The sequence below is a fragment of the Peromyscus maniculatus genome, chromosome 20 (assembly GCF_049852395.1).
Source record: "Peromyscus maniculatus bairdii isolate BWxNUB_F1_BW_parent chromosome 20, HU_Pman_BW_mat_3.1, whole genome shotgun sequence".
NCBI lineage: Eukaryota > Metazoa > Chordata > Mammalia > Rodentia > Cricetidae > Peromyscus > Peromyscus maniculatus.
This window is the reverse complement of record NC_134871.1, coordinates 52,311,450-52,338,781: the sequence shown is the minus strand read 5'-3', so window position 1 is coordinate 52,338,781 and position 27,332 is coordinate 52,311,450. Positions and strand designations below refer to the sequence as shown.

The following is a 27,332-nucleotide window of genomic DNA, read 5'->3' as shown; positions in this document are numbered from 1 at the left end:
GTGCACGGACCCCTTGGAGTGAGAGAATCCAAGGAACATGTTTTGTTTTTAAGCCCTGGCTCTGGCATCTGGTGTGGCTGCCGAATCAAACTGTGGAAGCCAGACAGGTGGTTAAGGCAGCTCTTAGGAACGGATTAGTGCTTTAAAAAATATTCTTAATTATGTGTGGGTGGTGTGTGTGTATGTGTGTGTGTGTGTGTGTGCTTGTGTGGGTCGGAGCCTGTGGAGGCCAGAAGCTTTGGATCCTCTGGATCTGGAGTCACAGGCATTGGTTCCTGATTGGCTGTTTGAGTGCCGGGAACTGAACCATGTGAGTGCCAGAACCGACCTAGGTCCCCTGGAAAAGTAGAACTTGATCTTAGACATGAAGCCATCTCTCCATGGCTTCCTTTCTTTTCTCTCTCTCTCTCTCTCTCTCTCTCTCTCTCTCTCTCTCTCTCTCTCTCTCTCTCTCTCTCTCCCTCCCTCCCTCCTTCTCTTTCTTTCTTTCTTTCTTTCTTTCTTTCTTTCTTTCTCTCTCTCTCTCTCTCTTTCTTTCTTTCTTTCTTTCTTTCTTTCTCTCTTTCCTTCCTTCGTCCCTCTCTCCCTACCTTCCTCTTTCCTTCCTTCCTCCCTCCCTCCCTCCCTTCTTTCTTTTCCATTTTTTGAAGACAGTCTGACCAGGCACCTCTGGAACCCTCTACATAGACCAGGCTGGCCGTGAAGTCAGAGATCCACCTGCCTCTACTTTCCCAGCCCTGTGATCAAAGGTGTGTGTGCCACCAACCCCAGCTGGATTAGTCTTGTGGGAGTGGCTGGGGCTGGTTCTGGAGAAAGTGGGTCCTGATCAAAGGATGTGGACACTGGGTACTTCTGCTCTGGTCCGCTCTCTAGCTCAGCAAGAAGGCCCTCCCCAGGGGCTGCCCCTCCAGCTTGCTGTCCCAGCTCCTGGAACAGGGAACCAAATGAACTGTTCTTTATAAAGTACCCATCAATTGCATTTGGTCTTAGTCAAGGCAATCGGGGTCTCCAGGGATGGACATATGGCGGCCACACTGGGGACCAGTGAAGTCTTCCTGTGAAGTCTATTCTTCTTCACCCCAGAGTGGGTCTTCCTCTCCATGCAGCAGGGGAATATGGTTCCAGTAAAAACAATGTCACATCATCGTCTCCCAGACTGACAGTCCATCTCTTAGGCCTCTGGGGAGAGGGGCTCTGGCTGGCAGGCTTAGAATACACACATGCCAACCACACAAAATGGATGGAGTTCCTCAAAGGAAGTGGGACAAGGAGGAAGTACCCAGCTCCTAGTCAGTTACCAGAACACTGAAAACCTCAGCCATGTCAACCACACAGTAAGCAAGCAAACGCCAAAAACAACCCCTCCCCCCGGAGTAGTATCATCATGTTATTACTACCTTCAGCGTCTTATTCATTGTTTGTTTAGTGTGTGTGTGTTTCCAGCTTGGGCTACATAAGACCCCGCCTTAGAGGAAAAAAAAAATATGCTAGGCAGTGGCACACGACTTTAATCCCAGCACTGGGAGGCAGAGGCAGGCGGATTTTTGAGTTTGAAGCCAGCCTGGTCTACAGAGTGAGTTCTAGGACAGCCAGGGATACACAGAGAAACCCTGTCTCAGGGAAAAAAAGAAAGAAAGAAAGAAAGAAAGAAAGAAAGAAAGAAAGAAAGAAAGAAAGAAAGAAAGAAAGAAAGAAAGGGGGCTGGAGAGATGGCTCAAAGATTAAGAGCACCGACTGTTCTTCCAGAGGTCCTGAGTTCAGTTCCCAGCAACCACATGGTGGCTCACAACCTGGCGCCCTCTTCTGTATACATAATAAATAAATAAATCTTAAAAAGAAAGAAAGAAAGAGAGAGAGAGAGAGAGAGAGAGAGAGAGAGAGAGAGAGAGAAAGAAAGAAAGAAAGAAAGAAAGAAAGAAAGAAAGAAAGAAAGAAAGAAAGAAAGAAAGAAAGAAAGAAAGAAAGAAAGAAAGAAAAAAGAACAAGTAGTAGCTAGGACCAGGTGTGGTGGTGCACACCTTTGATACCAACAGCTTTTGGGAGCCAGAGACAGGAGGATCTCTGTGAATTCGAGGTCAGCCTGGTCTCCATAGTCACCTTGAGACTAGCCAGGGCTACACAGTGAGACCTTGTTTCAAAAAAGGCAGATGGACGCTAAGGTGACCTGGTACCTCTTGTTTTCCGTGTAGTATCTGTCTTGCACATAGATGCACCTGTGAAAAAAGGCAGCGGAGCACGCACGCACGCACGCACGCACGCACGCACGCACACATGCACGCACTCACGTATGGATGCATTTTTGGATCTCTGCTCTCTGCGTGGATAAAAGGTGACCATACAGCCTTTTGCTCCTGTCCCCATGCTTTCCCTGCCGGCCGCCACGTCTTCCCCACCACGATGAACTGTGTCCCTCTGGAATGTGAGCTAAGTCAACTCTCTCCTCGACGTAAACCGATGGGCGAACCGAGATATAAAAGTTTGCCTTAAATATAAGTCGAGCGCTTTGACATCAACTCTCTCCTTTAAGTCACTTTTATCGGGGTCCTTTATCACAGCAAAATAACTGGGCCACCAGGCTGTTCTCTTGATTCTTGGGGCTCAGGTAGCCTCCTTGCCTCTGGTCTCTCCGTAGCCTGGGCAGTTGGGACCCGTCTGCCTCTGTCTTCACACTTGTGAGACACTGATATGAACAGGTTCAAGGGCAAGAAACCGAACCAAGAGCGGAGAGTTGTCTATTCATTACGGTGGCGTGTGTCACATTTTTTCAAACTAGCTGGGGCTGGGTTGGAGTGAGGGATAGAGCATGGCCCAGCCAAGCAGACGAAAGGTCCCAGGTCCCACTCCCAGCCACACACAAGGCAAAACACACATCAGCTGGATTTTTTTTTTTTTTTAAACATAAGGCTTTATTTGCAGGAGAGCAGGAATTTATTTGTTTGTTTGTTTGTTATTTTTTAGGGTTTTTAGGACAGGGTTTCTCTATGTAACAGCTCTGGCTGGCCTGGAACTCACTCTGTAAACCAAGCTGACCTCGAACTCAGAAATCCACCTGCCTCTGCCTCAGTGGTGCTGGGATTAAAAGGTGTGCGCCACCACTGCCTGGCATGAGCGTAAGCCCCTGCCTGGCATGAGCGTAAGCCCCTCGAGCCACATGAGTGGCCAGGCTCCTCCCCCATGGACCTCTAACTGCCAGGTTCCACCCTCAGAACACTCTAACCTACCCTAAGTGCTGGACCCCGCCCCCACCCTACAAAGCAAAAAACCCAATCTCTGGACCTGAGATCCCACCAATCTCCACCCTGGAAAGTTCTACCCACTTCTACCTCAAGAAACTCTATATAAGCCCTGTATCCTGTTCGGTTTGCTGATGTTTCTCGCCCGAGCAGAGGCAGCCATCCTTCTGTTTTTTGTTTTGTTTTCCTTCGCAATAAATCTCTCCAGTGAGGTTTGCTATGCGGTGTGACTTTGTGGTATTCCTTGGCTCCTGGCTGCCAGGATACCTTTCCATCAGAGGTGTAATGCTTACAATGAGAGCAGGGATTTAATAAAACAAGCCAAATCCCGTGCCGTCTTCCGACTCCTCGGACTCTTCCTCCCCCTCGTCTTCTCCTCTGCTGCGATGGGGGCAGAACCAGCAGCAGCAAGAGCTGCAGAGCCAGAGGCAGCAGAAACAGCCACAGCCCCACCAGCAGGCACGCGTTCGAGCTTGCTAACACCCTGGGCCATGACGTCCCCAATGGTTTTTCCGTTCAGCTCACGGGTGATCTTGTTGAGCCAATCATCATCCGCCTCATTGCCCACACTGTTGTATCTTTTTGATGTCTTGGACTCTGGGAGAGGAGTTGCCCACCCCCACCCCCGACCCTAACAGGGCAGCCAGCAGGTAAGAGGCTACATAATATACACAGGCCTCACTCCTGTGACCTCAGCAGTGAAAAGAAGCTGGATTTTCTGAAAATTCCTAGCGGAGATCTTTGCCACCGTGTCTTTGTGTGACATTAACATTTGTTTTCCTTTCTTTCTCTCTTTTTTTAAACGTTTATTTATTTATTATGTATACAGTGTTCTGCCTGCATGTACACCTGATCTCATTACAGATGGTTGTGAGCCACCATGTGGTTGCAGGGAATTGAACTCAGGACCTCTGGAACAGCAGCCAGTGCTCTTAACCTCTGAGCCATCTCTCCAGCCCTGACATTAACATTTCTCTGTTAACCAAAATTAACTTTAAAATGTTACTCTTTCTTTAGAAGTGATTCTCAGCCTTTAATCCCAGCACTCAGGAGGCAGAGGCAGGCAGATTTCTGTGAGTTCAAGGCCAGCCTGTCTACAAAGTGAGTCCCAGGACAGACAGAGCTGTTACACAGAGAAACCATGTCTTGAAAAACAACAGAAAAAAAAAAAATGCTTTCTTGTAGCTCTGATCACCACCAATGCCCAGCAATTCCCACGGTTCCATCTTTGGTTACCTCCTCCCCCCAACCTCCAACATGCCTGACAGATCTTACAGCACCCCCATTTGTACCCCCTTCTCAGGCTTTACACACCCAGTCCACAGCTCCCCCCAGGCCTGCTCATCTCTCAGGCTCCCTGTCTCACTCAGTAAAGGACAATTCTGTCCCTTAAGCAATCAGAACCAAACTCGGAGTCCTTCTTTAAATGTTTATTTATTTATTTATTTATTTATTTATTTATTTATTTTTTTTTTTTTTTTTTTTGGTTTTTCGAGACAGGGTTTCTCTTGTGTAGTTTTGCGCCTTTCCTGGAGCTCACTTGGTAGCCCAGGCTGGCCTCGAACTCACAGAGATCCGCCTGGCTCTGCCTCCCGAGTGCTGGGATTAAAGGCGTGCGCCACCGACGCCCGGCTTAAATGTTTATTTTTAAATTAGGGCCTGGAGAGATGGCTCAGTGCTTAAGAATACTTGCTGCTCTTGCAGAGAACCTGGGTTTGGTTTCCAACATGCACATGGTAGCTCACAACCATCTGTAGTTCCAGCTCCAGGAGACCTGATGCCCTCCTCTGGCCTTCTCTGGTACCTGCACTCATGTGCATATTTACCAACACAGATCCACACAACATGCGCATCTGTCTTAGGGTTTATATGGCTGTTAAGAGACACCATGACCACGGCAACTCTTACAAGGAAAACATTTAACTGTGGTGGCTCACTCACAGTTCAGAGGTTTAAGTCCATCATCACATCGGGATATGGCGGCATGTAGGCAGACATGGTGCTAGAGAGGGAGCTGCTACATGTTGATATGCAGGAAACAGGAAGTAGATATGAGACCTCAAAGCCCACCTCCACAGTGACATACATCCTCCAACAAGATCATACCTACTCCAACAAGGCCACAGCTCCTAATAGGGCTCCTTCCTTTGGGAGCCATATTTTTTTTCAAACCACCATAACGTCATTACAAAATAATAAAAATAAACCGTCAAGACTAGAGAGTAAAGGTACTGGAGAGATGGCTCAGCGATTAAGAGTGTCTGTTACTCTTGAAGAGGTCTACAGTTCAGTTCCCAGCACCCACACTAGGGAGCTCCCAACTGCCTGTAACTCCAGATGGAGGCTCCCCAGTGCGCTCTTCTGGCCTCTGCACACATGCACATAACCGCATATAGGTCCCCATACATACTCGTAATTTATTTTTATATAATTTATTTGGTTTTTTGAGACAGGGTATCTCTGCGTAACAGCCCTGACTGTCCTGGAACTCATTTTGTAGACCAGGCTGGCCTTCCACTCACAGAGATTCTCCTGCCTCTGCCTCCCGAGCGTTGGGATTAAAGGCGTGTACCACTATGCTTGTAATTTATTTTTATTTTATGTGCATTGGTATTTTTCCTTCATGGCATCTGTATGAGGGTATCAGATCCCCTGGAACTGGAGTTGCAGACAGTTGTGAGCTGCCCTGTGGCTGCTGGGAATTGAACCCAACCACTGAGCCATCATTCCAACCCACATAAACATAATTAAAAATATCTTTAAAAAATAGGTTGTAAGCCAGGTGGCGGAGGCGGTGGTGGCAGCGGTGCCACACACCTTTAATCCCAGCACTGGGAGGCAAAAGTCAGCGGGTCTCTGTGAGTTTGACACCAGCCTGGTCTGCAGACCAAGTTCTAGAACAGCCAGGGCTACAAAGAGAGTCCCTGTCTCAAAAAACCAAGCCAAACAAAAACAAAAAATTAGGTTGTAAAGAGATATTTTTGTTTGTTTGTTTGTCTTTTATTTGTTTATTTGTTTGTTTATTTGTTTGTTTATTTGTTATATTATTATTATTTTTTCTTAATGCCAAATGCCGGTTATTGAAGGAGGGACGAGGTCTTAAATACAGGCTTACAGCACAATGGGAGAACCCTGGAGGACAGAAGTTCACTACGATGTTTTACAATCTTGCATCTAAGCTGTTAACGCCCATTATGCAGGATGCACAGACAAGGAACTTCCCTTAAGCATTCAGGAGGGTGAAACCCAGGAGGGAATTAGCATAGGGAGGATATCAAGGTCAAGGTCAGCAAGCAAGGCAACAGTTACCCAAAACGGGGCCAGGGACCTACAGGTCCCCCTTTTTACTAAAAAATGAGCTTCTGACTTAGGTTGCGTGCGTGGGACGTCAGCAGGTCACCTTACCCGTCATGGAGACACCTGCTTGTTTGTTTTTTGAGACAGGATCTGTCCATGTAGTCCTGACTGTCCTGTCACTTTGTAGAACAAGCTGGTCTAGAACTCACAGAGAATCACCTGCCTCTGCTATGCCCTGCATAAAGAGATCATTTTAAGCAGTCAGTTTTAATTTCTGCTTCAGGATTGAGACTGGCCTTTCCCCTTCAAAGGAGCTCAGTGGCCCTGAGTACTCCTCTCTGTTGTCACTGGGTTAGACTTTGAGTCCTGACACAAATTGTTTGCAGATCAGTGGGTAGGGTGACCCTGCCGGCCTGGCGGTAAACTCAAAGCAAAGAAAACAAGTCATTCAGTGCTGGAGTCACTGATGGCTGGATTTGTTAGTGTTTTTGTTTGTTTCTTAAATCAGGATTATCCTTGTTTACTTGTTCAGGGACCAATCTTCTGTAGCACAGGCTGGTTTTGAACTCATATATCCCTAAGGATAACCTTGAACTCCTGATCCCCTTGACTCCCCCTCCCAAATATATGTGTCACCATGCCTGGATCCTCATGAACTTTTTTTTAAATTTATTATTATTTGACTTTTGGGAGCCAGTTTTCTCCTTCCACTGCAGGTTCTGGGGACTGAACTTCAACTATCAGGTTTGCCTGTGTTATGCCTGAGTCATAAGCCCCTCCAGAGACTACCAGGATTCTGAGTTCATGTGCAAAAGCAAAGAGTCTTTATTGCAAGCTTGAACTTGGGCTCTCTGTCTGTTCCGACACAGCAGTTGAATCAGGGAGAGCCCTGAGCTCAGTTATGGCAGGGATTTTAAGGAGTAAAGAATGGGGGGTTGGGGAATTCCAGATTCAGATGGGGGTTGCACTCCTGATTGGGCAGGAGTGAGGCACAGAAGTCTTGTCAAACAGGCATTGGTATTGGCATTGCTGCAAGGAAATTGCCGACCTATATACACGTGATGTAAGCTATCCTTAATGTTCTGGAGCATCTAGTACTTGTTTGTCTGAATTCTGATTGGTCCCCCACAGAGTACAGTTTGTGGCTTTTCCTGGTGATTGTAATGGTGAGGCCTAGTCCCAGTACTGTTAGTCTACAGCTGTCATGGCTGCACTAATGTTAAGTTAGGCCTCTTCACCTGGTGTCTTAGTCGGGGTTTCTATTGCTGTGAAGAGACACCATGACCACAGCAACTCTTATAAAGGAAAACATTTAATTTGAGGTGGTAGCTTACATTTTCAGAGGTTTAGTCTGTTATCATCATGGCAGGGGGAAATGGTGGCTGGGAGTATGGCGGTGAGCAGGCAGACATGGTGCTGGCTACATCTTGATCAGAAGGCAAAAGGAAGCGAACCGTGTCACTGGGTATTTTGAGCTTATCTGAGACCTCAAGCCTGCCTCCACAGCGACACACTTCCTCCAACAAGGCCACACCTACTCCACAAAGCCACACCTCCTAATAGTGCCACTCCATTTGGGGGCCATTTTCTTTCAAACCACCACAAAGCAAATGCCTTTACCCTCTGAGCCATCTTGCTGGCCTTGGGTGTGTGTGTGGGATTTTTAAAGCATAAGAAATGGATGCTCCCTCAGGAACACGGTGCCGGAAGCAGCATCGGTCCCTGACACACTGGTGAAGATGTCTATGCCGTGTGACAAAGGTGTACCAGAGCCGCAAGGCCACCCCGGAAGAGGGAGGATGAGGAGTACAGGCTTGTCATGCTTGTATTCTCATCATCCTCTTGCTGGTGTCTGCTTCAAGGGAAGCGGCAGAGACACCTTTAGTACAGATAGAGAACAAAGTCACTGCATGGAACCGTTCCACCACCACCCATCCTCACCGCCCCCCCAGAGCCACACCTACACAGTTCTGTGTCACCTACACAGCCCCAGTCATGCCTCCCCAGGCGCAGGAGCCACAGAAAGAGCACACACAATGGCGGTGCTGGCACAGGCCTCGTGTTCTTAGCTTGTCAAGTGAATTCCCCAAAGGTTCCCATGCTTTTGCTTGGCAGAGCGAAAGCAAACAAGACATGGCTAATGTATTCCATTGTCTTTCTGGAACAGGGAATGCCCCTAGTATGGTTCCAAGTAAGAGACAGTAGGCGCTCCTCTTTCTCCCCACACGGTTTCTCTGTGTAGCCCTGGCTGGCCTGGAACTCACTCTGTAGACCAGGCTGGCCTCGAACTCAGAGACCTGCCTGCCTGCCTGGGATTGAAGGTGTAGAAGAGGCCAGTGCCTCCTGAGGTCCTGAGAACACCTGAATGGTAGGACAAGTGCTGAGTCCCTGGGGGCAGTTGCTAACACGGGGGGGGGGGAGGGGGGACGGGCTTCTCACAGTGCCAGTGGCTTCCCTCTGCCCCAAGCTTCCTTTGTCCTGGCTGCCTGGAGAGTCAAGCAGGGGCCGCCGGGACAAACAGAGCCATTTGGTAGAGAGACCCCGGTAGATGACTCCAATTATCCTCAAGATAAATGCAGATTCTGCTTAGATTTTCTAAGATAAGCGCTTCGCAGGGAGAAGCAGGCTGGAAGGGGGTATCTTTGGGACGGTAACTACGTTTGACCCTCTCTGAAACTGGGCTGCAGGATGAATTGGTAAAAATAATGGGGTGTTATCAAAGGCTGGGGGGAGGGGCTGCCTATGTGCGGAGCCACGACTAAGAGAAGCAGTTCTCAACTAGTGGCTTTGTCTGCTAGGGAAGGGGTGAGTGAGGGGTTAGGGGTGGGTGAGGAGGTGGGAGTGAGTGAGGGGGGTGGGTGGGTGAGGGGGTGGGGGCAGGTGAGGATGTGGGTAAGGGGGTGGGAGTGGGTGAGGGGGTGGGGTGGGTGAGGGGGTGGGGTGGGTGAGGATGTGGGTAAGGGGGTGGGAGTGGGTGAGGGTCTGGGGGTGGGTGAGGGGGTGGGAGTGGGTGAGGGGCTGGGGGTGGGTGAGGGGGTGGGGTGGGTGAGGGGGTGGGAGTGGGTGAGGGTCTGGGGGTGGGTGAGGGGGTGGGAGTGGGTGAGGGGCTGGGGGTGGGTGAGGGGGTGGGGTGGGTGAGGGGGTGGGAGTGGGTGAGGGGCTGGGGGTGGGTGAGGGGGTGGGGTGGGTGAGGGGGTGGGGTGGGTGAGGATGTGGGTAAGGGGGTGGGAGTGGGTGAGGAGGTGGGGGTTGGTGAAGGAGTGGAGGTGGGTGAGGGGATAGGGGTGGGTTGAGGGGGTGGGGAGGAGGTGAGGGGATAGGGGTGGGTGAGAGAGAGATGGGGTGGGTAAGGAGGTGGGGTGGGTGAGGGAATAAGGGTTGGTGCTCAGTAGTCTGAGGAACCTTAGCCAAGAACAGGCATCTGAAAAAGAAGGTACCCGGCTGATCAGCACCCTTTGCCCAACTTCGCGTCTACCTGAGTCTCCAGAGTGTGTGACTGATTTAGAAACAGGATGAGGTGAGGCTCAGACAACATCCCACTGGAGTAGTGTGTGGCCTTTAAGCTGACTGGTGTCGTGAGAAGAGGGAGATTTGCCACAGACACTGCCTCCGGGAGGAGGGGCCGTGGAGGGATGAAAGCCAGGATCAGTGATGCCGCTACAAGCCAAGGAATGCTGGGCTCACGGTCTGGTCTGCACAACTGTCATAAGGAACCACCACAGATGGGCATAAACTTTCTCATGGTCGTGGCGTTGGACAGGATGAAGTGCTGGCAGATGTGTGTGCTGAGAGCCAGCCTCCTGGCTTTAGGAGGTGACTGCTTTCTTATTGGACCTTCATATGTGGAAGAGACAGCCTGGGACGGTTGGAAGGAGGGAGTCTCCTATTTCTCTTCCTATAAGGGCACTAATGTCCTTGGTGCTCCAGCCTTAGGACCTCAGTAGAACCCCCCAAGTTTCCGATTCTTTTCTATTTTTATTTTTTGAGACAGGGTTTCTCTGTGTAGCCCTGGCTAGGCTATCCTGGAACTCGCTCTGTAGACCAGGCTGGCCTCAAACTCACAGAGATCCGCCTGGCTCTGCCTCCCCAGTGCTGGGATTAAAGGAGTGCGCCACCACCGCTCAACTTTGATTCTTATACCATTTTATGGGGTCATAAGATGAATTTTGGAGGGGGCTAGGGATGTAGTTCAGTGGCAGAGTAATTGCCTAACATGTGAGAAGCCCTCGATGCCATCTCCAGCACAGAAAAATAAATATAAATAAGCACATTTTTGCTTTATTTTTTAAAACATTTATTTATTCTCTCTCTCTCTCTCTCTCTCTCTCTCTCTCTCTCTCTCTCTCTCTGTGTGTGTGTGTGTGTGTGTGTGTGTGTGTGTTAAGGTTTTTATTGCTGTGAAGAGGCACCATGACCATGGCAACTCTAATAAAGAAAACATTTAATTGGGGTGGCTTGCTTACAGTTTCAGAGGTTCAGTCCATTATCATCATGACAGGGAGCTTGGCGGTGTGCAGACAGACATGGTGCTGGAGAAGTAGCTGAGAATCCACATCTTGCAGGCTGCAGGAAGTTGACTGACTCACTCAGTAGTATCCTGAGCATAGGAAACCTCAAAGCCTGCTCCCACAGTGACACACTTCCTCCAACCAAGCCACAGCTCCTAATAATGCCATTCCCTAAGAGATTATGGGGGACCAATTACATTCAAACTACCACTGTGTGTGTGTGTGTGTGTGTGTGTGTGTGTGTGTGTAGGTCAGAGGAAATTTTTCAAGAGTTGCTTCTCTCCTCCCACCAGCTCAGGTTACTGAAGGCTATGGAGGTCCAGCCCCTCGATAGCCTTTTCCCAGAGTCCCAGAAGAGACACTACTGGTGGCGAATAATCTGAGGAATACTCAAATAAATCTACGTGCACAAAATTCTTTATTTCATTCAGTTTATTTTTCTGAGTCAGTTCTCTCTCTACACAGCTTCTATTCTGCTCTCATGTCTACCTTCTTTCTTGCCTGATTTCTCTCTACATTTATCTGCTGTTCCCTCTAAGTTCTATCTTAATTCCTTCATCTTAGTTCTGCCCCATCTAGGTTCTCATCCATTTAGTTCTTTTCCATCTCAGCTCCTCTCTCATCTCCTTCTTCCTTATTTTGTTCTTCCCCATCTGGCTCTTCCTCATCTTCCATCTCATTCCTCTAGTCCTCTCTTCTAGCCCTTCAATCTAGTTCTTCCTCATCTCAGCTCATTCCTCTCCAGTTCTTACCCATCTAGTCCTTCCATTCTTGTTTCTCTTCTCTGTCTCATCCTCCAAAGTCTCTGAGGTTTGCAGTTATAAACCCATGCAATAGCAATGCTCTGGTTAAAGCAAGGTCACCAGGCTTGAATTCCTCAGGGTCAAAAGGAGGAACAATAAGATCCACACAAAAGAGAAGTAACTGCCTGGCATCATCTCCAACCCAAAAGAGAAGTGACTAATGGGGAATCAAATGAGGGATAAATTCGGTTAATATCTGAGCAAGTGGGATTTTATGTGCTCAACTATATTCTTAGAAGTGGTTAGTTAAAGTGTTAGGAGTCGATCAGTGATGAGTGAAAATAAAACTGCCTCTTTTCCTTTGGTTCCTTATCTGTCCAAGGTATCTTGGCTACTGTGGTTTTCTGGCAGGGTGGGGGAGTGTACTCAGTGGCTGGGCAGCCTGAGTCAGCTGTAAGTTAATAGTTTAAGGTAGATCTAAAACTAGAGATAAGACTTTGGAAAGGGAGAAAGTTAAGCTTAATTAGCACATTCGCCAGGCCTTCTCAAACACATAGTCTGGATGCTAATAAGATACTTTCATCTGTCTGGGGATGGGCCTGTCCGGATGCTGCTAATGATGATAATTACAGGGAGGCTTGAACTGGGGTTCTGGCTGTGCATAGCTGTCAACACAGAAGGTTATCTAAATATCTCATTAGTAGAGGGGAAATGGTGCCCAATAAATGATGGAAAAGCTACAATAGCACACGAGAAATTCATAGCAGGAAATGGCTAATATTCAAAAGCCAAGTATCACCAAGACTCCTTAAGCCTTGGCTTTACCTCTGGAAGGCCCTTGGCTTTTTCCAGGTATTAGCTTTGTCATAGCCAGCTGAATTCCTACTTCGTATTATTGCGGCCTGCAGCATCAGGTCATTAGGCCACTGAGTCATCTCAGCAGCCCCTAGGTAAGTGAATTTTGGGGAGAGACACAATCATTCATTCTCTAGTAGTGGAGAACCATCAGTGCTAGAAGCAGAAGGAAGGATGCCTTCCTTGATCTGGTGCCTTCATCTTCAGCCCTGCTGAGCTTCAAGAGGAGAGCATCTCTTTGGGTTTCCCTCTTAGCCTTCTGGTGTGTGTTCGCCTCTTACTGCAGGAAAGCTGAGGGAGCACACAGTGCCTGGCTCCTGATCCCTGGCCACCCCCCACCCCCCACCTCCCCACCCCCGCCTTCCCTTTTCTCTCTCCTTCCCTCTTCCACCTGGGATGGGGCCTTCACAGCTTCCCCAGGTGGCAACTGACTCCTTCCTTGGTACCTCCCCTGGCACTCCTTCACAGTTTCCTCCTCAGTGTTCTCAGTATAAAGTGTCACAGACTGAATTGCTCCCTGAGAAAGCTGGAGGACACAGCACATCAAACTACTCCCGGTAGGTAGTTTGAAAACAAATCCAGGTGAATTGGCTCATTTAGCGTAAAGGTGACCTTATTTATGAATAGCTGTTGTCTGTGTCCTACAGTCAGATTTCAAATAGCTCCGAAGGACAAATCTGCAAGAGCCACACACACACACACACACACACACACACACACACACACACACACACAGTGTTAGAACCCTGCCTCGCACAGAGCTGAGCGTGGGGACCACACACCTGAAGACAGGGAGAGAGGAACATGCTGCCCTATCTGATTCTCCAGACTCCCTTCTTCCCTCCCAGCCTCAGGGGGACCACCCCTCTCTTTTGGTCAATGTACCCACTCTGGACTCCTCATTTCTCAAACCCACCAAGCTCCTTGTGTCGTATGAAGCCAGCTGGGGCTACCTACATGAGGCCTGTCTCATAAAACAAAAACAAAAAGACCTCATATCATCCAGTCAGCACGTCTCGGGTGGGCAGAGCCCCTCAGCAGCAGGTTCCTGAGTAGTGAAGTCCAGAAGCTGGATCACTAGTGCTGGGGGATGGAAGGGGACTGGTTTGGGACGACCTGGGAGGCCACACCAAGAGCGCTGGCTTTTACTCAAACTCACACATGTAACTGGGTTTATGTTTGCATGTCATCGCTTATTTTCTTTGGTGTATGTCCACCTGTGGTGTGTGTGTGTGTGTGTGTGTGTGTGTGTGTGTGTGTGTGTGTGTGCAGGTGTGTGGTGTATGTGCACACCCAGAGGTCAGAGGAAGATGCTGTGGGATGTTCTGTATGTCCTGTGGGAGCCCTTCTTGGGTTCTTTGTGGCGTTACCCAGCAGGTCCGTATAGAGGATGATTAGGACCATGGGCCTGAGTGCAGGTGTTTGAGATGGTCTGCACTTGGCTGTGCTGGGGGATGGCCTGTATGTCAAGTTGTTCTGATTGATAAATAAATAAAACCTGATCGGCCGTGGCTAGGCAGGAAAGATAGGCGGGACTAACAGAGAGGAGAAATAAAAGGACAGAAAGGCAGAAGGAGACGCTGCAGCCGCCGCCATGACCAGCAGCATGTGAAGACGCCAGTAAGCCACCAGCCACATGGCAAGGTATAGATGTATGGAAATGGATCAATTTAAGATAAAAGCACAGTTAGTAAGATAAGGACAGTTTGCAGGAAGCCTGCCACGGCCATGCAGTTTGTAAGCAAAATAAGTCTCTGTGTTTACTTGGTTGGGTCTGAGCGGCTATGGGACTGGCGGGTGACAGAGATTTGTCCTGACTGTGGGCAAGGCAGGAAAACTCTAAAGCAACAGGAAGATACCAGGTATTCTACTCTATTTCTGTCTTGTTCTTTTGAGACTTGGTCTCTCACTGAACCCGGAGCTAGGCTGGCAGCCCGCAAGCCTCTGCCGTCCTCCTGTGTCCACCTCGACCTTACCCCTCGCTCTGGGGTTACAGGCATGTGCATAGCCACACCTGACTTTTTACATGGTTACTGGGGATTTGAACTCAGGTCCTTCTGCTTGTGGAATGAGCACTCCTATTCACAGAGCTATCAACCCAGCTTGTGTGTGTGTGTCTGTGTCACATGTGTGCCATACTTTCAGGGAGGCAGATTGCGATCTCTAGGGACAAGAAACTGACTAGTAACTTCTATAAGCATCTATCCCAGTGGCCAGGACTTGGCTGACAGCTGACAGCTTTCCTATCGTCTCTGGCCAACCAAAGTGAGCTGAATACGCATCCCTAACCAAACCGATCATTCAGGACGCTGACTCCTCATTAGTCACCAACAGCTGGACCTGGCTGCACCTGAAGCTTCCCCTCCTTCTCCAAAGCTGAAGGAACTCAGACATCCTCTCCTCTCCTCTCCTCTCCTCTCCTCTCCTCTCCTCTCCTCTCCTCTCCTCTCCTCTCCTCTCCTCTCCTCTCCTCTCCTCTCCTCTCCTCTCCTCTCCTCTCCTCTCCTCTCCTCTCCTCTCCTCTCCTCTCCTCTCCTCTCCTTTCTCTCTCTCTCTCTCTCTCTCTCTCTCTCTCTCTCTCTCTCTCCTGGCCTGTTCTGTTTTACCACACCCTCCAAGACAGATGGATGGAAACCTCTGAGTCAAAATAAATAAATCCGTCCTCCCTTAAGAGAAAAACAAAAAACCCAACAACAATAACAAAAAAGGGCTGGGAGTACAGTTCAGTATAGAATGCTTGCCCAGCATGTGTGAGGCCCTGAGTTCAAATCCTAGTACAAAAAGAAAAAAAAAAAGCCAGTGATAGTGACACTCTTTTTTTTGTTTTGTTTTGTTTTGTTTTTTGTTTTTCAAGACAGGGTTTCTCTGTGTAACTTTGGAGCTCACTCTGTAGCCTAGACTGGCCTCAAACTCATAGAGATCTGCCTGGCTCTGCCTCCCGAGTGCTGGGATTAAAGTCATGCTCCACCACGTCCGGCAATAGTGACATTCTTGTTACAGCAAGAAATGAATAATTAGTAATAGCTAAAATGAAGAGTCTTACTTTCTCATTGACGAAGGACAGCACCCACACCCAGCCAGCCTTTGCCTTCAGTTGGAAAACTGAGCAGATTCCCGGCATGCTTCAGGCTGGAGGTGGGAGATAGACGCTGGACAGCAAAGAACTTTATCTCATCTTAGGAAGGGTCTGCCAATCAGAGACTGGAGCTGGCAGAAACACTTCAGGCTTCAGATGCCAGTAGGCAAGAGGGGATCTGGGGACAAATCAGGAAAGATACGGCTCTGTGGGCTAGAGTTGCCATTAGTAAGGAAGAATGAAGCACTCTGGAAAAATCCAACTGGGCCCCGTGGACTAAAAGAAACTGAGGCACATCAGTCCGCTACGGCCAAGCATATAACATTTCCATTATAATTTAAATGGCTAGCTGGGCATGGTGGAGCAGGCCTTTAACCTCGCCCTCCGGAGACAGAGGCAGGCGGATATGTGTGAGTTCGAAGCCAGCCTGGTCTACAAAGTGAGTTCCGGGACAACCAGGGCTGTTACACAGAAAAACCCTATCTCAGAAAATAATAATAATAATAATAATAATAATAATAATAATAATTTAAACATCTAACTCTGGTTTCCAGGGGAATGAGATTGCTCACCGTGCTTCTCACTTCTGGACTTGGTGTGTGGGAACTCTCTGCAGGGAGGTGTGGTTGAGAGTCACCCAGAGACTGTTATCCTCTGCCTGCTGTCACAGAAGACTAGGGCTGGGGTGGTGGACAGTGGACACAGGCTTGTAAATGTATCTGCACGCTAGCTTACATCATCCAGCCATTCCAGCTTGTCACCTTGATCTGTGTGCCATTCTCTATTGTTGTCATTGTGGTTTACTGGAGAAAGTTGGCTGTTATAGCCCAAGCTAGCCCAGAAACCACTATGTAGCCCAGGCTGTACATAAACCTGACAGTAATTTCTGTCTCGGCCTCCCAGTGAGAGATCACAGGCATGAGTCACCATGTCGGGGGCTATATGACATTCTTTTTAAGGTTTAGGTTTGTGGGGCTGGAAAGACGGCTCTGCAGTCAAGAGCACTGGCTGCTCTTTCAGAGGATCAGGGTTCTGTTCCCAGTCCCCACATGGGCCCTCACAACTGGCTGTAACCCCAGTTCCAGGAGATCCACGCCCCCTTGTGGCCTCAGATGGCATTGCATGGATATGGCGTATAGGCATACATACAGATATAACACTCATACACATAAAATAAAAATAAATATATCTAAAAGCATTCTTTTAAAGATTTATTTTTGTTTCATCATTAAAGTAACCATTTTACAGCTGGGTGTGGTTTTACATTTGGCCCACGCCTTTAATCCCAGCACTTGGGAGGCAGAGGCAGGCAGATCTCTGTGAGTTCAAGGCCAGCCTAGTCTACAGGGGGAGTTCCAGGACAGGCTCTAAAGCTACAAAGAGAAACCCTGTCTCAAAAAACTAAAAAAAAGAAAAGAAAAGAAAAGAAAAGAAAGAAAGAAAGAAAGAAAGAAAGAAAGAAAGAAAGAAAGAAAGAAAGAAAAAAAGAAAGAAAAAAGAAAAGCTGGCTAGAAACAAGCCAAGCTAAGGCCAGACATTTATAAGAAGGAATAAGCCTCCATGTGATTTATTTGGGAGCTGGAGCTGGGTGGAGGGTCCTGTAAAGAGTTAAAAACCACAACAACATTGGGGTGTGAGGATTAAACAAGTTAAGTCTTCAGAGGTCTACCTGGCACAGGTGGGCCCTCAAGGCTCCTTAGCCATTCCATTGACCAATCCATCAGTAGAGACAGGAATGGAGGTGGCCAGTGCTGAGCAGTGGTGGGTGCAGTGTGGTAGAACTTGGGGGCTGCAGACATCGCCAGGAGCTGCTCTGCCAGGAGGAGGGGCAGCAGCAAATGCGTTTAGGGGTAGCGGAGAAAACTGAACTTGAAAGTAAGTAAGATGAGCACACCTGTGATTCCAGCACTGGGGAGGTGGAGGCAGGAGGGTCAGGAGTTCAAACTCATCCTCAGCTACATGAATTCACGGTCAGCTTGGGCTACACGAGACATCAATTGAAAAACAAATAAACGAAAGCTAAAAAATGGGGCTGGAGAGATGGCCCAGCAGTTAATAGCATATGTTCTTGCAGGGGACAGGGTTTGATTCCCAGCACTCACTAGGCAGCTCACAAAACCATCTGGAACCCCCGTGTCGGTGGATCTGACACCCTCTTCTGATCGCCATGGGCACCAGGCACATGCATGGTACACAGACATACATGTGGGCAAAACACTCATGCATGCAAAATAAATAAGTCTAAAAGAAAATAAAAGATTCAAGTGTTTAAAGAAGACAGAAAAGGAAAGGGAACAAGGAAAGAAATAGGGAAATCACTGAGCTGCCCCTGGGTCCAGCCTGGCCAGAGGGAAAGGCTTTGCAGATAAAAGCCGTGGTACAACACCAGGTCTGCAAACTGAACCCCGCTTTGACCTTGAGCCCAGTAGCCTGGGCATCTTGAATGATGCCTTTTGGGTTGTGGCCATCAAGGAAGGTCTGACCTGAGGCCAAGCAGACCTCTCTCCTGGCAATGCTTCTCTGCTGCATGGGGCCTGTGCAGAATGAGTGGCGGAAGCAGGACCGCCCACCAGCCGTCCAAGGTACTCACATCATCCTCTCTCCCAGGCCACTTGTTATTTTGTTACCTAATGTTGTGTCTCCTAATGTGGACATGAGGATGCTCTCCCCTTCCCCACCCAGGTGCCCAGGATCCCTGCTGCCAGCTCCTGGACCACAAGTCATCTCTCTTCTTCTAACTCATGGAATACGGTGACCATCCAAGGACGTGCAGCTTCTGTGCCCAGACACAATGGAGCCTGGATGTTGTATATGATAGTGGGGTAGACTTTCGTGTGTGTTGGGATGTGTGTTATATATGTGTACACATTTGTGTGTGTGCATGCATGAATGTGTGTACATGCATATGGAGGTCAGAGCTTGACACTGGCTGTCTTCCTCAATTGCTCTCGTGTGTGTGTGTGTGTGTGTGTGTGTGTGTGTGTGTGTGTGTGTGTATCTTTCATTAAATCTGGAGCTCATCAATTCAATTCAGCTAGGCTTGCTGGCCAATTAAACTCCAGAGACCTCTCCTTCCCCCTCCCCCCTTCCTAGCAGTGGAACTGCAGGCATGCACATCTGGCTTTTTTCAAATGAGTTCTAGGGATCCAAAGTTAGGTTCTCAAGCTCGTGTGGCATCAGCTGAGGCATCTCCCCAGCCCCACCCACTTGTGGACATTTGAAATGGAACGCGTTCCGATCCTGAAGCACATTGTGGTCCTCCTAGTGACAGAGAAGTCAGAATGGATGGAGGCGCACTGCCAGCCGACGGAGGCTGCAGTGAATCTTAGGAGGGAGAGGCGTTCTTGAGCTCAGGAAACAGCCTAACCACAGGCATGGAAGTAAGAGTGCCTAAGGGGCCAGGAGCAAGCTGCACAGATACTCCGGGAGGAGTCTGCAGAGAGGATGTGCGATTCGATCTCCCCTGTAAATAGATGTTGTGCTATCGAATGAGGCGTGAAGCCAGCTCGTAAATGTGAGCTATTGTTGGTTTTGAATCTGCTCTGGCTGCGTTGTGCGGTTTTTGTTCATTCCTCACATGCACAGGGTGCTCTTGCCAGAGATCTGTCGATATCATCGTCTTTGCTGAGACCCAACCACGACTCCTGGCTTCTCTCTTGGTTCTCGCTTTGACGAATCTGTTTTCTCTGTGATTCCCATCCTTCTGATCTCGTTTTCGTTATCAGGTATTAGTTATCAGCCTTGGGTCTTCTGTTCTATCATGGGCACTGAAGGTGTCATCCCCTCCTTTACTATGTCCTTCCGGGTTCATCTTGTGATGAACTCTCTGGCTGAGTTCTAAATAGTTTCTTGCTCTCTCATGAAATCCTCCCTCCTTTTTTTTTTTTTTTTTTTTTTTTTTTAAAGACAAGGTCTCATGTAGCCCCAGCCAGCCTAAAACTCACCTTGAACTCTTTTGTGCGTGTGTGCATGTGTGCGTGGTGTGTGTGTGTGTGTGTATACATTTTTGTGTGTGTATATTTATGTGTGTATGTATATGTGTACATTCACATGTGTGTGTGCCACAGTGCACATGTGGAGGTCAGAGGACAGCCTCAGGTACCAGCCTTTGCCTTCCACTTTTGGGGTGGGATGCTGTTGTTGGTGTATATATACTCCAGGCTTAGCTAGCCCATGAGCTACCAGGGACTCTCCTGTCTCTGGCCCAGATCTCACACTAGGAGCACTGAGATACAGGTACACACAACTGCGCTTGTGTTTACAGGGTCCTGGGGGTTAGAACTCAGGTCCTTACACTTGTGTGACAGGTGTTTTTACTCATTGAACCATTTCCCAGCCCTGGCTTTGAACTCTGGATCCTCCTGCCTCCACCTCCCGTTACAGACATGTGCTGCCCACCGGCTCATCGTTAACTCAGATACTAGGTAATTCAAGAATTTCAGTTTCAAAACATGGGTTTAAAACAGTTTTATGATCTATTGCTGATTGCGCTGCGCTATGGCCATGTATCATCAGGCACAGTGTTTAGAGCCATGCTGTGACCTGCTGTATGCACAATTGTTTGAGACTTCCTGTGCCTGGAAAGGTCCCCTCCCAACTGTGGTCCACTGTTGCTGTCCACTGATCTCACCGTCTCCATTTTAAGCCGCTCCATTATCACGTGCCGAGAGGTGGAGAGTGTGCCCTCTGTGACTTTCCGTGGTGGCACCTGTGGTAGCCATGGACATTATCCTACCCAGGTCCTCTTCAAAGGCTCCCACTGAGGGAGGCACAGTTGACTGACAGCCTCCAGCTGCCATACCGTCAGATCACTTTGGCATTCAGGTCAAAACCACGTTCCTGTCTCTCCTGCCCTGGTGGCTCCCAGCCAATGACCAGTCATCAGGGAGTCCTGGAGTTGGGCCATTTCTAACTGGCACCAGACTCCTCTAAATTGGAAGCTGTGGCTTGGCCTGGGTGCTGCCTTCTCAGAGCTTTGTTGGAGTCTGAGGTCTCTTACCCTTCCTCTTTCCTTCCCCGAGTCTTTTCACAGGTGACGACTCCAAAGCTTTTGCAGTCTCTCCCACAGCCTCTTCCCTCGGCCCCTCAGAGCCCCCTCTGGTGTCCGAATATCTAATTCTGTCTTGGTATTGATTCTTAGAGTGTTAGTGTGTTAGTCACACCTCCCATCATTATAACAAAACACCTGACATAAACCGCATTCTAAAAAATGGTGTGTGTGGCTGGGCAGTGGTGGCGCACGCTTTTAATCCCAGCACTCGAGAGGCAGAGGCAGGCGGATGGATCTCTGTGAGTTCGAGGCCAGCCTGGGCTACCAAGTGAGTTCTAGGAAAGGCGCAAAGCTACACAGAGAAACCCTGTCTCGAAAAACCAAAAAAAAAAAAAAAAAAAAAAAAAAAGGGGTGTGTGTACGTGTGTGTACGTGTGTGTGTGTGTGTGTGTGTGTGTGTGTGTGTGTGTGTGTGTGTAGTGATAGTTACTTCTCTCTTTCTACCTTGTGAGCCCCAGGGATTAAACTCAGGGCATCCAGCTTAGTGGGAAAAGCCTTTACCTGCTGACCATCTGCTGGCTCTCCATGACATTGCCAGGGAAGAGCTATTGATTTGGGCTCACATTTCAGAGGGCTCAGCCCATAGTTCTGGGCTCCATCAGTTCTAGGCCCACTAAGAGGCAGAACATGATGTCAGCAGGGGTGTGGAGAGAAGGCTGTCCACGTTGGTGCTGACAGGAAGCAGAGAGAGAGAGAGGAAGCTGAAACCAGTGGTAAATTTAAAAGGACCTGCCTCCTCCAGCAAGGCCTCACTTCCTAAGTTCCAGCAGCTGGGGACCAAGCGCTTGCTGCATGAGCCCACAGGGACATTTTACCTTCAAGTCATGAGAGAATCCAAACAAGCAACTCCCTGGTGGATTTCTCAGTTTCCTCTAACCCTGACAATCCTTTGTGGATTTTGTTTTCTGTATATTTCCATTTTCTTTCCTATAACAATTCTTTTTTTTTTTTTTTTGATTTTTCAAGACAGGATTTCTCTGTGTAGCTTTGTGTCTTTCCTGGGACTCACTTGGTAGCCCAGGCTGGCCTCGAACTCACAGAGATCCGCCTGCCTCTGCCTCCCGAGTGCTGGGATTAAAGGCGTGCGCCACCACTACCCGGCTTCCTATAACAATTCTTGACAAGGTTTTTGTTTGTTTGTTTGTTTTTGTTTTTTTGAGATGGGGTTTCTCTGTGTAGCTCTGGAACTCACTCTGTAGATCAGGCTGGGCTTGAACTCAGAGATTCACCTACCTCTGCTTCCTGAGTGCTGGGATTAAAGGAATGTGGCAGACACGATTTTTATGTGTACAGTGTTCTGCCTACAGGCCAGAAGAGGGCACCAGATCTCATTACAGATGGTTGTGAGCCTCCATGTGGGTGCTGGGAACTGAACTCAGGACCTCTGGAACAAGCAACCAGTGCTCTTAACCACTGAGCCATCTCTCCAGCCCCCAACTCATTTTTTGAAAAAGGGTGTCTTACTGTAGCTCACAGTCCAGCTGGGATGACTGGCCACTGACTTAGAATCCACCTGTCTCACCATCCCAAGTACTAGTATTAAAAACATTAGCTATGCACCTGGATTTTTGTGGGTCCTGGGGAACTGAACTCAGGTCTTCATGCTTATATGGTAAGTACTTTCCCAACTGAGCCAAATCCTCAGCCCTAGAAGTTTTGATATACATTTTCTTATTATTTTTAGGCTTTTAATTTATTGATGTTTGCATGCTATCTGATGTAGGAATCCAAGTTTCATTTTTTTCCCCCCAAGTTTAGTTTTTTGAGACAAGGTCTCACCATGAGGTATGAGCTGGCCTTGAACTCACTCTCTTGTTAGTCCTGGTTGGTGTGGAGCTCAGGGTGGTCTTCCTCCCTCAGCTTGCAAGTGCTAGGACTAAAAGCATGTGCTATAGTATGCCTGTTTCTTGAGATCCAGTTTTATTTGTTCCCATATAGGAAACCAAGCTGGCTGACCTGGTTAGTTTTTATTGTCGAGGACGAGGTGACACAGGAGGGGGAATTGCCCAAATCCCATCGGTCTGTGGCCACACCTGTGAAGCATTTTAATTGCTAATTGATGCAGGGGAGCCCAGCCCACTGTGGGCGGTGCCATCCCTAGGCAGGAAAGGGATGAATGAGGGAGGGAGGTGAGCCAACTCGGGAAGCAGTGTGCCCCTGTGGTCTCTGCTTTAATCTTGATGCCGGGGCGGCAGAGTGGGAGACCCTGCAGAGACCAGGAGAGGCCACTGGTGAAGATACAACTTCAGTTGCTGTGGAGACCACAGGAAACTGGAGATGCTCAGATGGTGGGATGTTTGCCAAGGGAAGCAGTCGTTGTGGAGTGGAGCCAGCCCGAGCCTATGAGAGGAGCTGTGTGTGCTGAGGAAGGAAGAGTTGGAGAGGCTGCTTTGGGTTGGAGTATTTTATCACCGCAGTAGAGAAGCGAACCAGGGCACTGGCTGTGGTGACACATCCCTGTCACCCTGGAATTTGAGAAGCAGAGGCAGGATGATAAAGAGTTCAAGGCTAGGTTGGGTTATATGAGATCCCGTCTCAAAGACCAAGAGAAAAAGGAAGGGAAATTTTCCTAAGAGCACTGATTAAATAGTGCCATTTTGTGCCAGGTGAGATGGTGCCCACTGTCAGTTTTCTTTATAAGAGTTGCCATGGTCGCCGGGCGTCAGTGGCACACGCCTTTAATCCCAGCACTTGGTGGGCGGGGGCGGGGGGTGGGGTGGGTGTGGGTGGGTGGTGGCGGCAGAGTCAAGCAGATCTCTGTGAGTTCGAGGCCAGCCTGGTCTACAGAGCGAGATCCAGGACAGGCACTAAAACTATACGAAGAAACTCTGTCTCAAAAAACAAACAAACAAAAAAGAGTTGCCATGGTCATGGTGTTGCTTCACAGCGATAGAAACCCTAAGACACTAAGTGTTTTTGGTTTGTTCATCTGTCTGTCTGATTAGATGTTTGTTTTGAGACAGGGTCTTACTCTGTGGCCGAGGCTGGCCTGTGACTCTCTGTAGCCCATCAGGTTGGCTTTGAACTTGAAACAGTCCTCTTGCCACAACCTCCTGAGTGGAATAGTTCCATTTTATTCCAGAATCCTTCCCAACGTTCCTTCTCAAATTCCTCAAATTCTTTTTTCTCTCCCTCCCCACCTCCTTCCATCCCTCTTCCTTCCTTCCTTTTTCTTTCTTTCCTTCCTTCTTTTCTTCCTTCCTTCTTTCTTCTTCCTTCCTTCCTTCCTTCCTTCCTTCCTCCTTCCTTCCTTCCTTCCTTCCTTCCTTCCTTCCTTCCTTCCTTCCTTCCTTCCTTCCTTCCTTTCTTTCATGGTGCTAGGGATTGAACAGGGCCTCAAATGCTAAACACATGCTCTGCCCCGAGCTAGAACCCTAGATCAAACTTAATCTTCTTTCAAATCCTGAACTCCAAGAAAAGTCAGTTGAGAAACTGGGGAACGCCACTGCAACTTCCCTGTGAGAATTAAAGTTTAACATTTACCATGGAAACATGGCTGCCTCAAAGGAGCCCACTGAGGTGGAGTCCTGCCCCGGGGTGTTCAAGGGACTGAGTTCGGTTACCGGCACCGCAAAACCAAACAAAAATAAAGACGTGGAGCAGGGGCTCAGGGGACACTGAAAGGGATGCAGAGCCTCAGGGAAGAGGGGGTGGAGAGAAGGGGAGGGGGGGAGAGGCGGTAGGGGAGAGTGTGGAGTGCTGTCTTCTGGACATGGCTGTCCTTCTTCTAAACTCTCTGCAGCTGGAGTCCGCAGCACAAGATCAAGCTCAAAAGATCAGTAAACGTTGCTATGGAAACGATGGTGGAGGGGAGTGGTTGGGTGTGGACAGGAGCGTGAGAGAGGGAAGTTGCCTGGAACTGATCAATCCACACTGGGGCTGGAGGGACAGGTCAGCCATTAAGGGTGCTTGCAGGGGGCTGAGCTTGGCTCCCAGCACCCGCATCACGGGGTTCACAGTCACTTGTCCAGGACATTGCATGACCTCTTCTGGTCGCCGCAAGCTCCTGTACATACGCATTCACATAGACACACATAAGGTACAGTGTACAAAATTGTCAATGAATAAATAAAAGATAAAAAATTAGCCGGGCAGTGGTGGCGCACGCCTTTAATCCCAGCACTCGGGAGACAGAGCCAGGCGGATCTCTGTGAGTTCGAGGCCAGCCTGGGCTACCAAGTGAGCTCCAGGAAAGGCACAAAGCTACGCAGAGAAACCCTGTCTCGAAAAACAAAACAAAAATTAAAGAACCCTAGGGCGGCAAACACCGGTGTGTGGAGTTAAAGGGTTAACATGTCCTAGAAGTGTCACCATGGCCACACTCTCAGTGTGTGACCATTGCCTTTTCTGTTACTGTGAGCTGGCCTCGAAGCTTGGATAATTACCAATCACTCTGTCTTCGCAGTACACTTCATAGAAATTTTATCAGTTGGTGTGCCAAGAACAAAGATAATTTTTAGAAGTAAAATAAATCTTTAAATTGGCAGTTTGGGCCAGGTGTGATGGCGTATGTCTTTAATTCCAGCACTTGGGAGTTAGAGAGAATGAATTCAAACCTGGCCCGGTCTACATAGCTTAGTCAGGGCTATATAGTGAGACCCTTCTAAAAAAATTAATTTCGTGTGTTGTGGGGTGTGTGTGTGTGTGTGTGTGTGTGTGTGTGTGTGTGTGTGAGAGAGAGAGAGAGAGAGAGAGAGAGAGAGAGAGAGAGAATCTATGTTTGAAGTATTCTAGGCAGGGCTGAGGATGTAACCCAGTTGGTAGAGGACTTCCTCACAGGCACAAGTCCTGGGTTCACTCTCTAGCACCACACCAGGAATTGGGGTGCACACTTGTAATCCCAGCACTCAGGAGATGGAAGCAGGAGGAATAGAACCAAGTTTGAGGCTAGCCTGGGCTACATGAGGGTCTGCCTTTTCCTCCAAAGCATGACAGCATCTTAGGTTCTTTCCCAGTTGCCGTGATAAAATACAAGGGCAACTTAAGGGAAAGGAAGATTTATTTTAGCTCACAGTTCAGCGGGGACAGTTCATCATGGTGGGGAAGCACCTGCTCACATTACACCCGCAGTCAGGAAACCGAGGGGAGAATGCGTCCTATCCCTCAGCAGGCTCTCTCTGTGTTATGAAGTGCAGGACCTCCTGTGTGGGGAGTAGTTTCACCTACAGTTAAGATGGCTCTTCTCACGTCAGTTAATATAATCAAGATGATCTCCCCTAGACATTCTCAGAAGCTAATCTTTTTTTTTCTTTCTGGTTTTTCGAGACATGGTTTCTCTGTAGCCCTGGCTGTCCTGGAACTCACTCTGTAGACCAAGCTGGTCTCAAACTCACAGAGATCCATCTGCCTCTGCCTCCCAAGTGCCGGGATCAAAGGCATGCACCACCACTGCCCGGCCTCTCAGAGGCTAATCTTAACACCTCTGAGGTGTCCGGAGGCCCATTTCCCTGGTGATTCTAGAGTCTGTCAAGGAGACACTAAGCGACACAGCTGGGTACCGTCTCCATCACAGAGCACCAGACTCCTGCTGTTGCTGCTGGAAGGAGTGACCGTGGACTTGCAGCTAAGCCTTGGAAACTTCCACTTCTAGATCTGTGACACTGGGCAGGTTTTGAATCTCTCTCATGCCTCAGTTTCCCTGTCTGTACAGGGGTATGATAATAATCACACCCGATTCTAAGGGTTGTCAGGAGGATTAAATGCATAAGGAAATGTTTTTAGACTCTGTGTGTGTATTTGGACGTATGCACACGAGTGTGTGAGTGCACGTGTCCATGTGTGCCCAGGTTGAGGCCAGAGTAGGACCTCCTCCTTGTCTTTTGTTGCTCTTTGCCTTCTGGCCTTGAGACAGGGTCTCTCACCGTCTTAGTTTCAGTTTCTATTGCTGTGATAAAACACCATGACCATAAATAACTTGGGGAGCAAGGGGTTTATTTCGACTTACAACTCTCAGGTCACACTCCATTGCTGAGGGAAGTCAGGGCAGGAACCTGGAGGTAGGACCGGATGTAGAGGCCATGGAGGGGTGCTGCTTACTGGCTTGCTCCTTATGGCTTGCTCAGCCTGCTTTCTTATAGAACCCAAGACCACCAGCCCAGGGATGGCACTGCTCATGGTGAACTGGGCTCTCCCATATCGATCACTAATCAAGAAGACGCACTACAGGCTTGCTCTCGGGCCGATCTGGCGGGGCATTCTCACAACTGAGGTTCCCTCTTCCAAAGTGACTCTAGCTGGTGTCAGGTTGACACGAAATCAGCCAGCGCACTCACTGATCTGGAAGCTTGCCAATTTGACTAGGCTGGCAGCCAGCAGAGCTCTCAGGGTCGGCCCGTCTCCTTCCCACAGTGCTTGGGTTACAGGCACATGAAGCCATGCCTGGCTTTTTATACGGGTGCCGGGGATTTGAACACAAGTTCTTAGGTTTGCAGAACAAGTACTCTCATCCACTGGGCCATCTCCCCACCTCTTTCTGTTTTTGTTTTTGTTTTGTTGTTTGTTTTCCAAGACAGGGTTTCTCTGTGTAGCCCTGGCTGCCCTGAATCTCACTCTGTAGACCAGGCTAGCCTC

At 48.8% G+C, this 27,332-nt stretch overlaps 1 pseudogene; it reads right to left on the bottom strand.

Moving 5' to 3' along the window:
* Positions 1-3,541: 3,541 nt before the first annotated feature.
* Positions 3,542-24,776, bottom strand: LOC143269679 (large ribosomal subunit protein P2-like; annotated as a pseudogene).
* Positions 24,777-27,332: the final 2,556 nt, after the last annotated feature.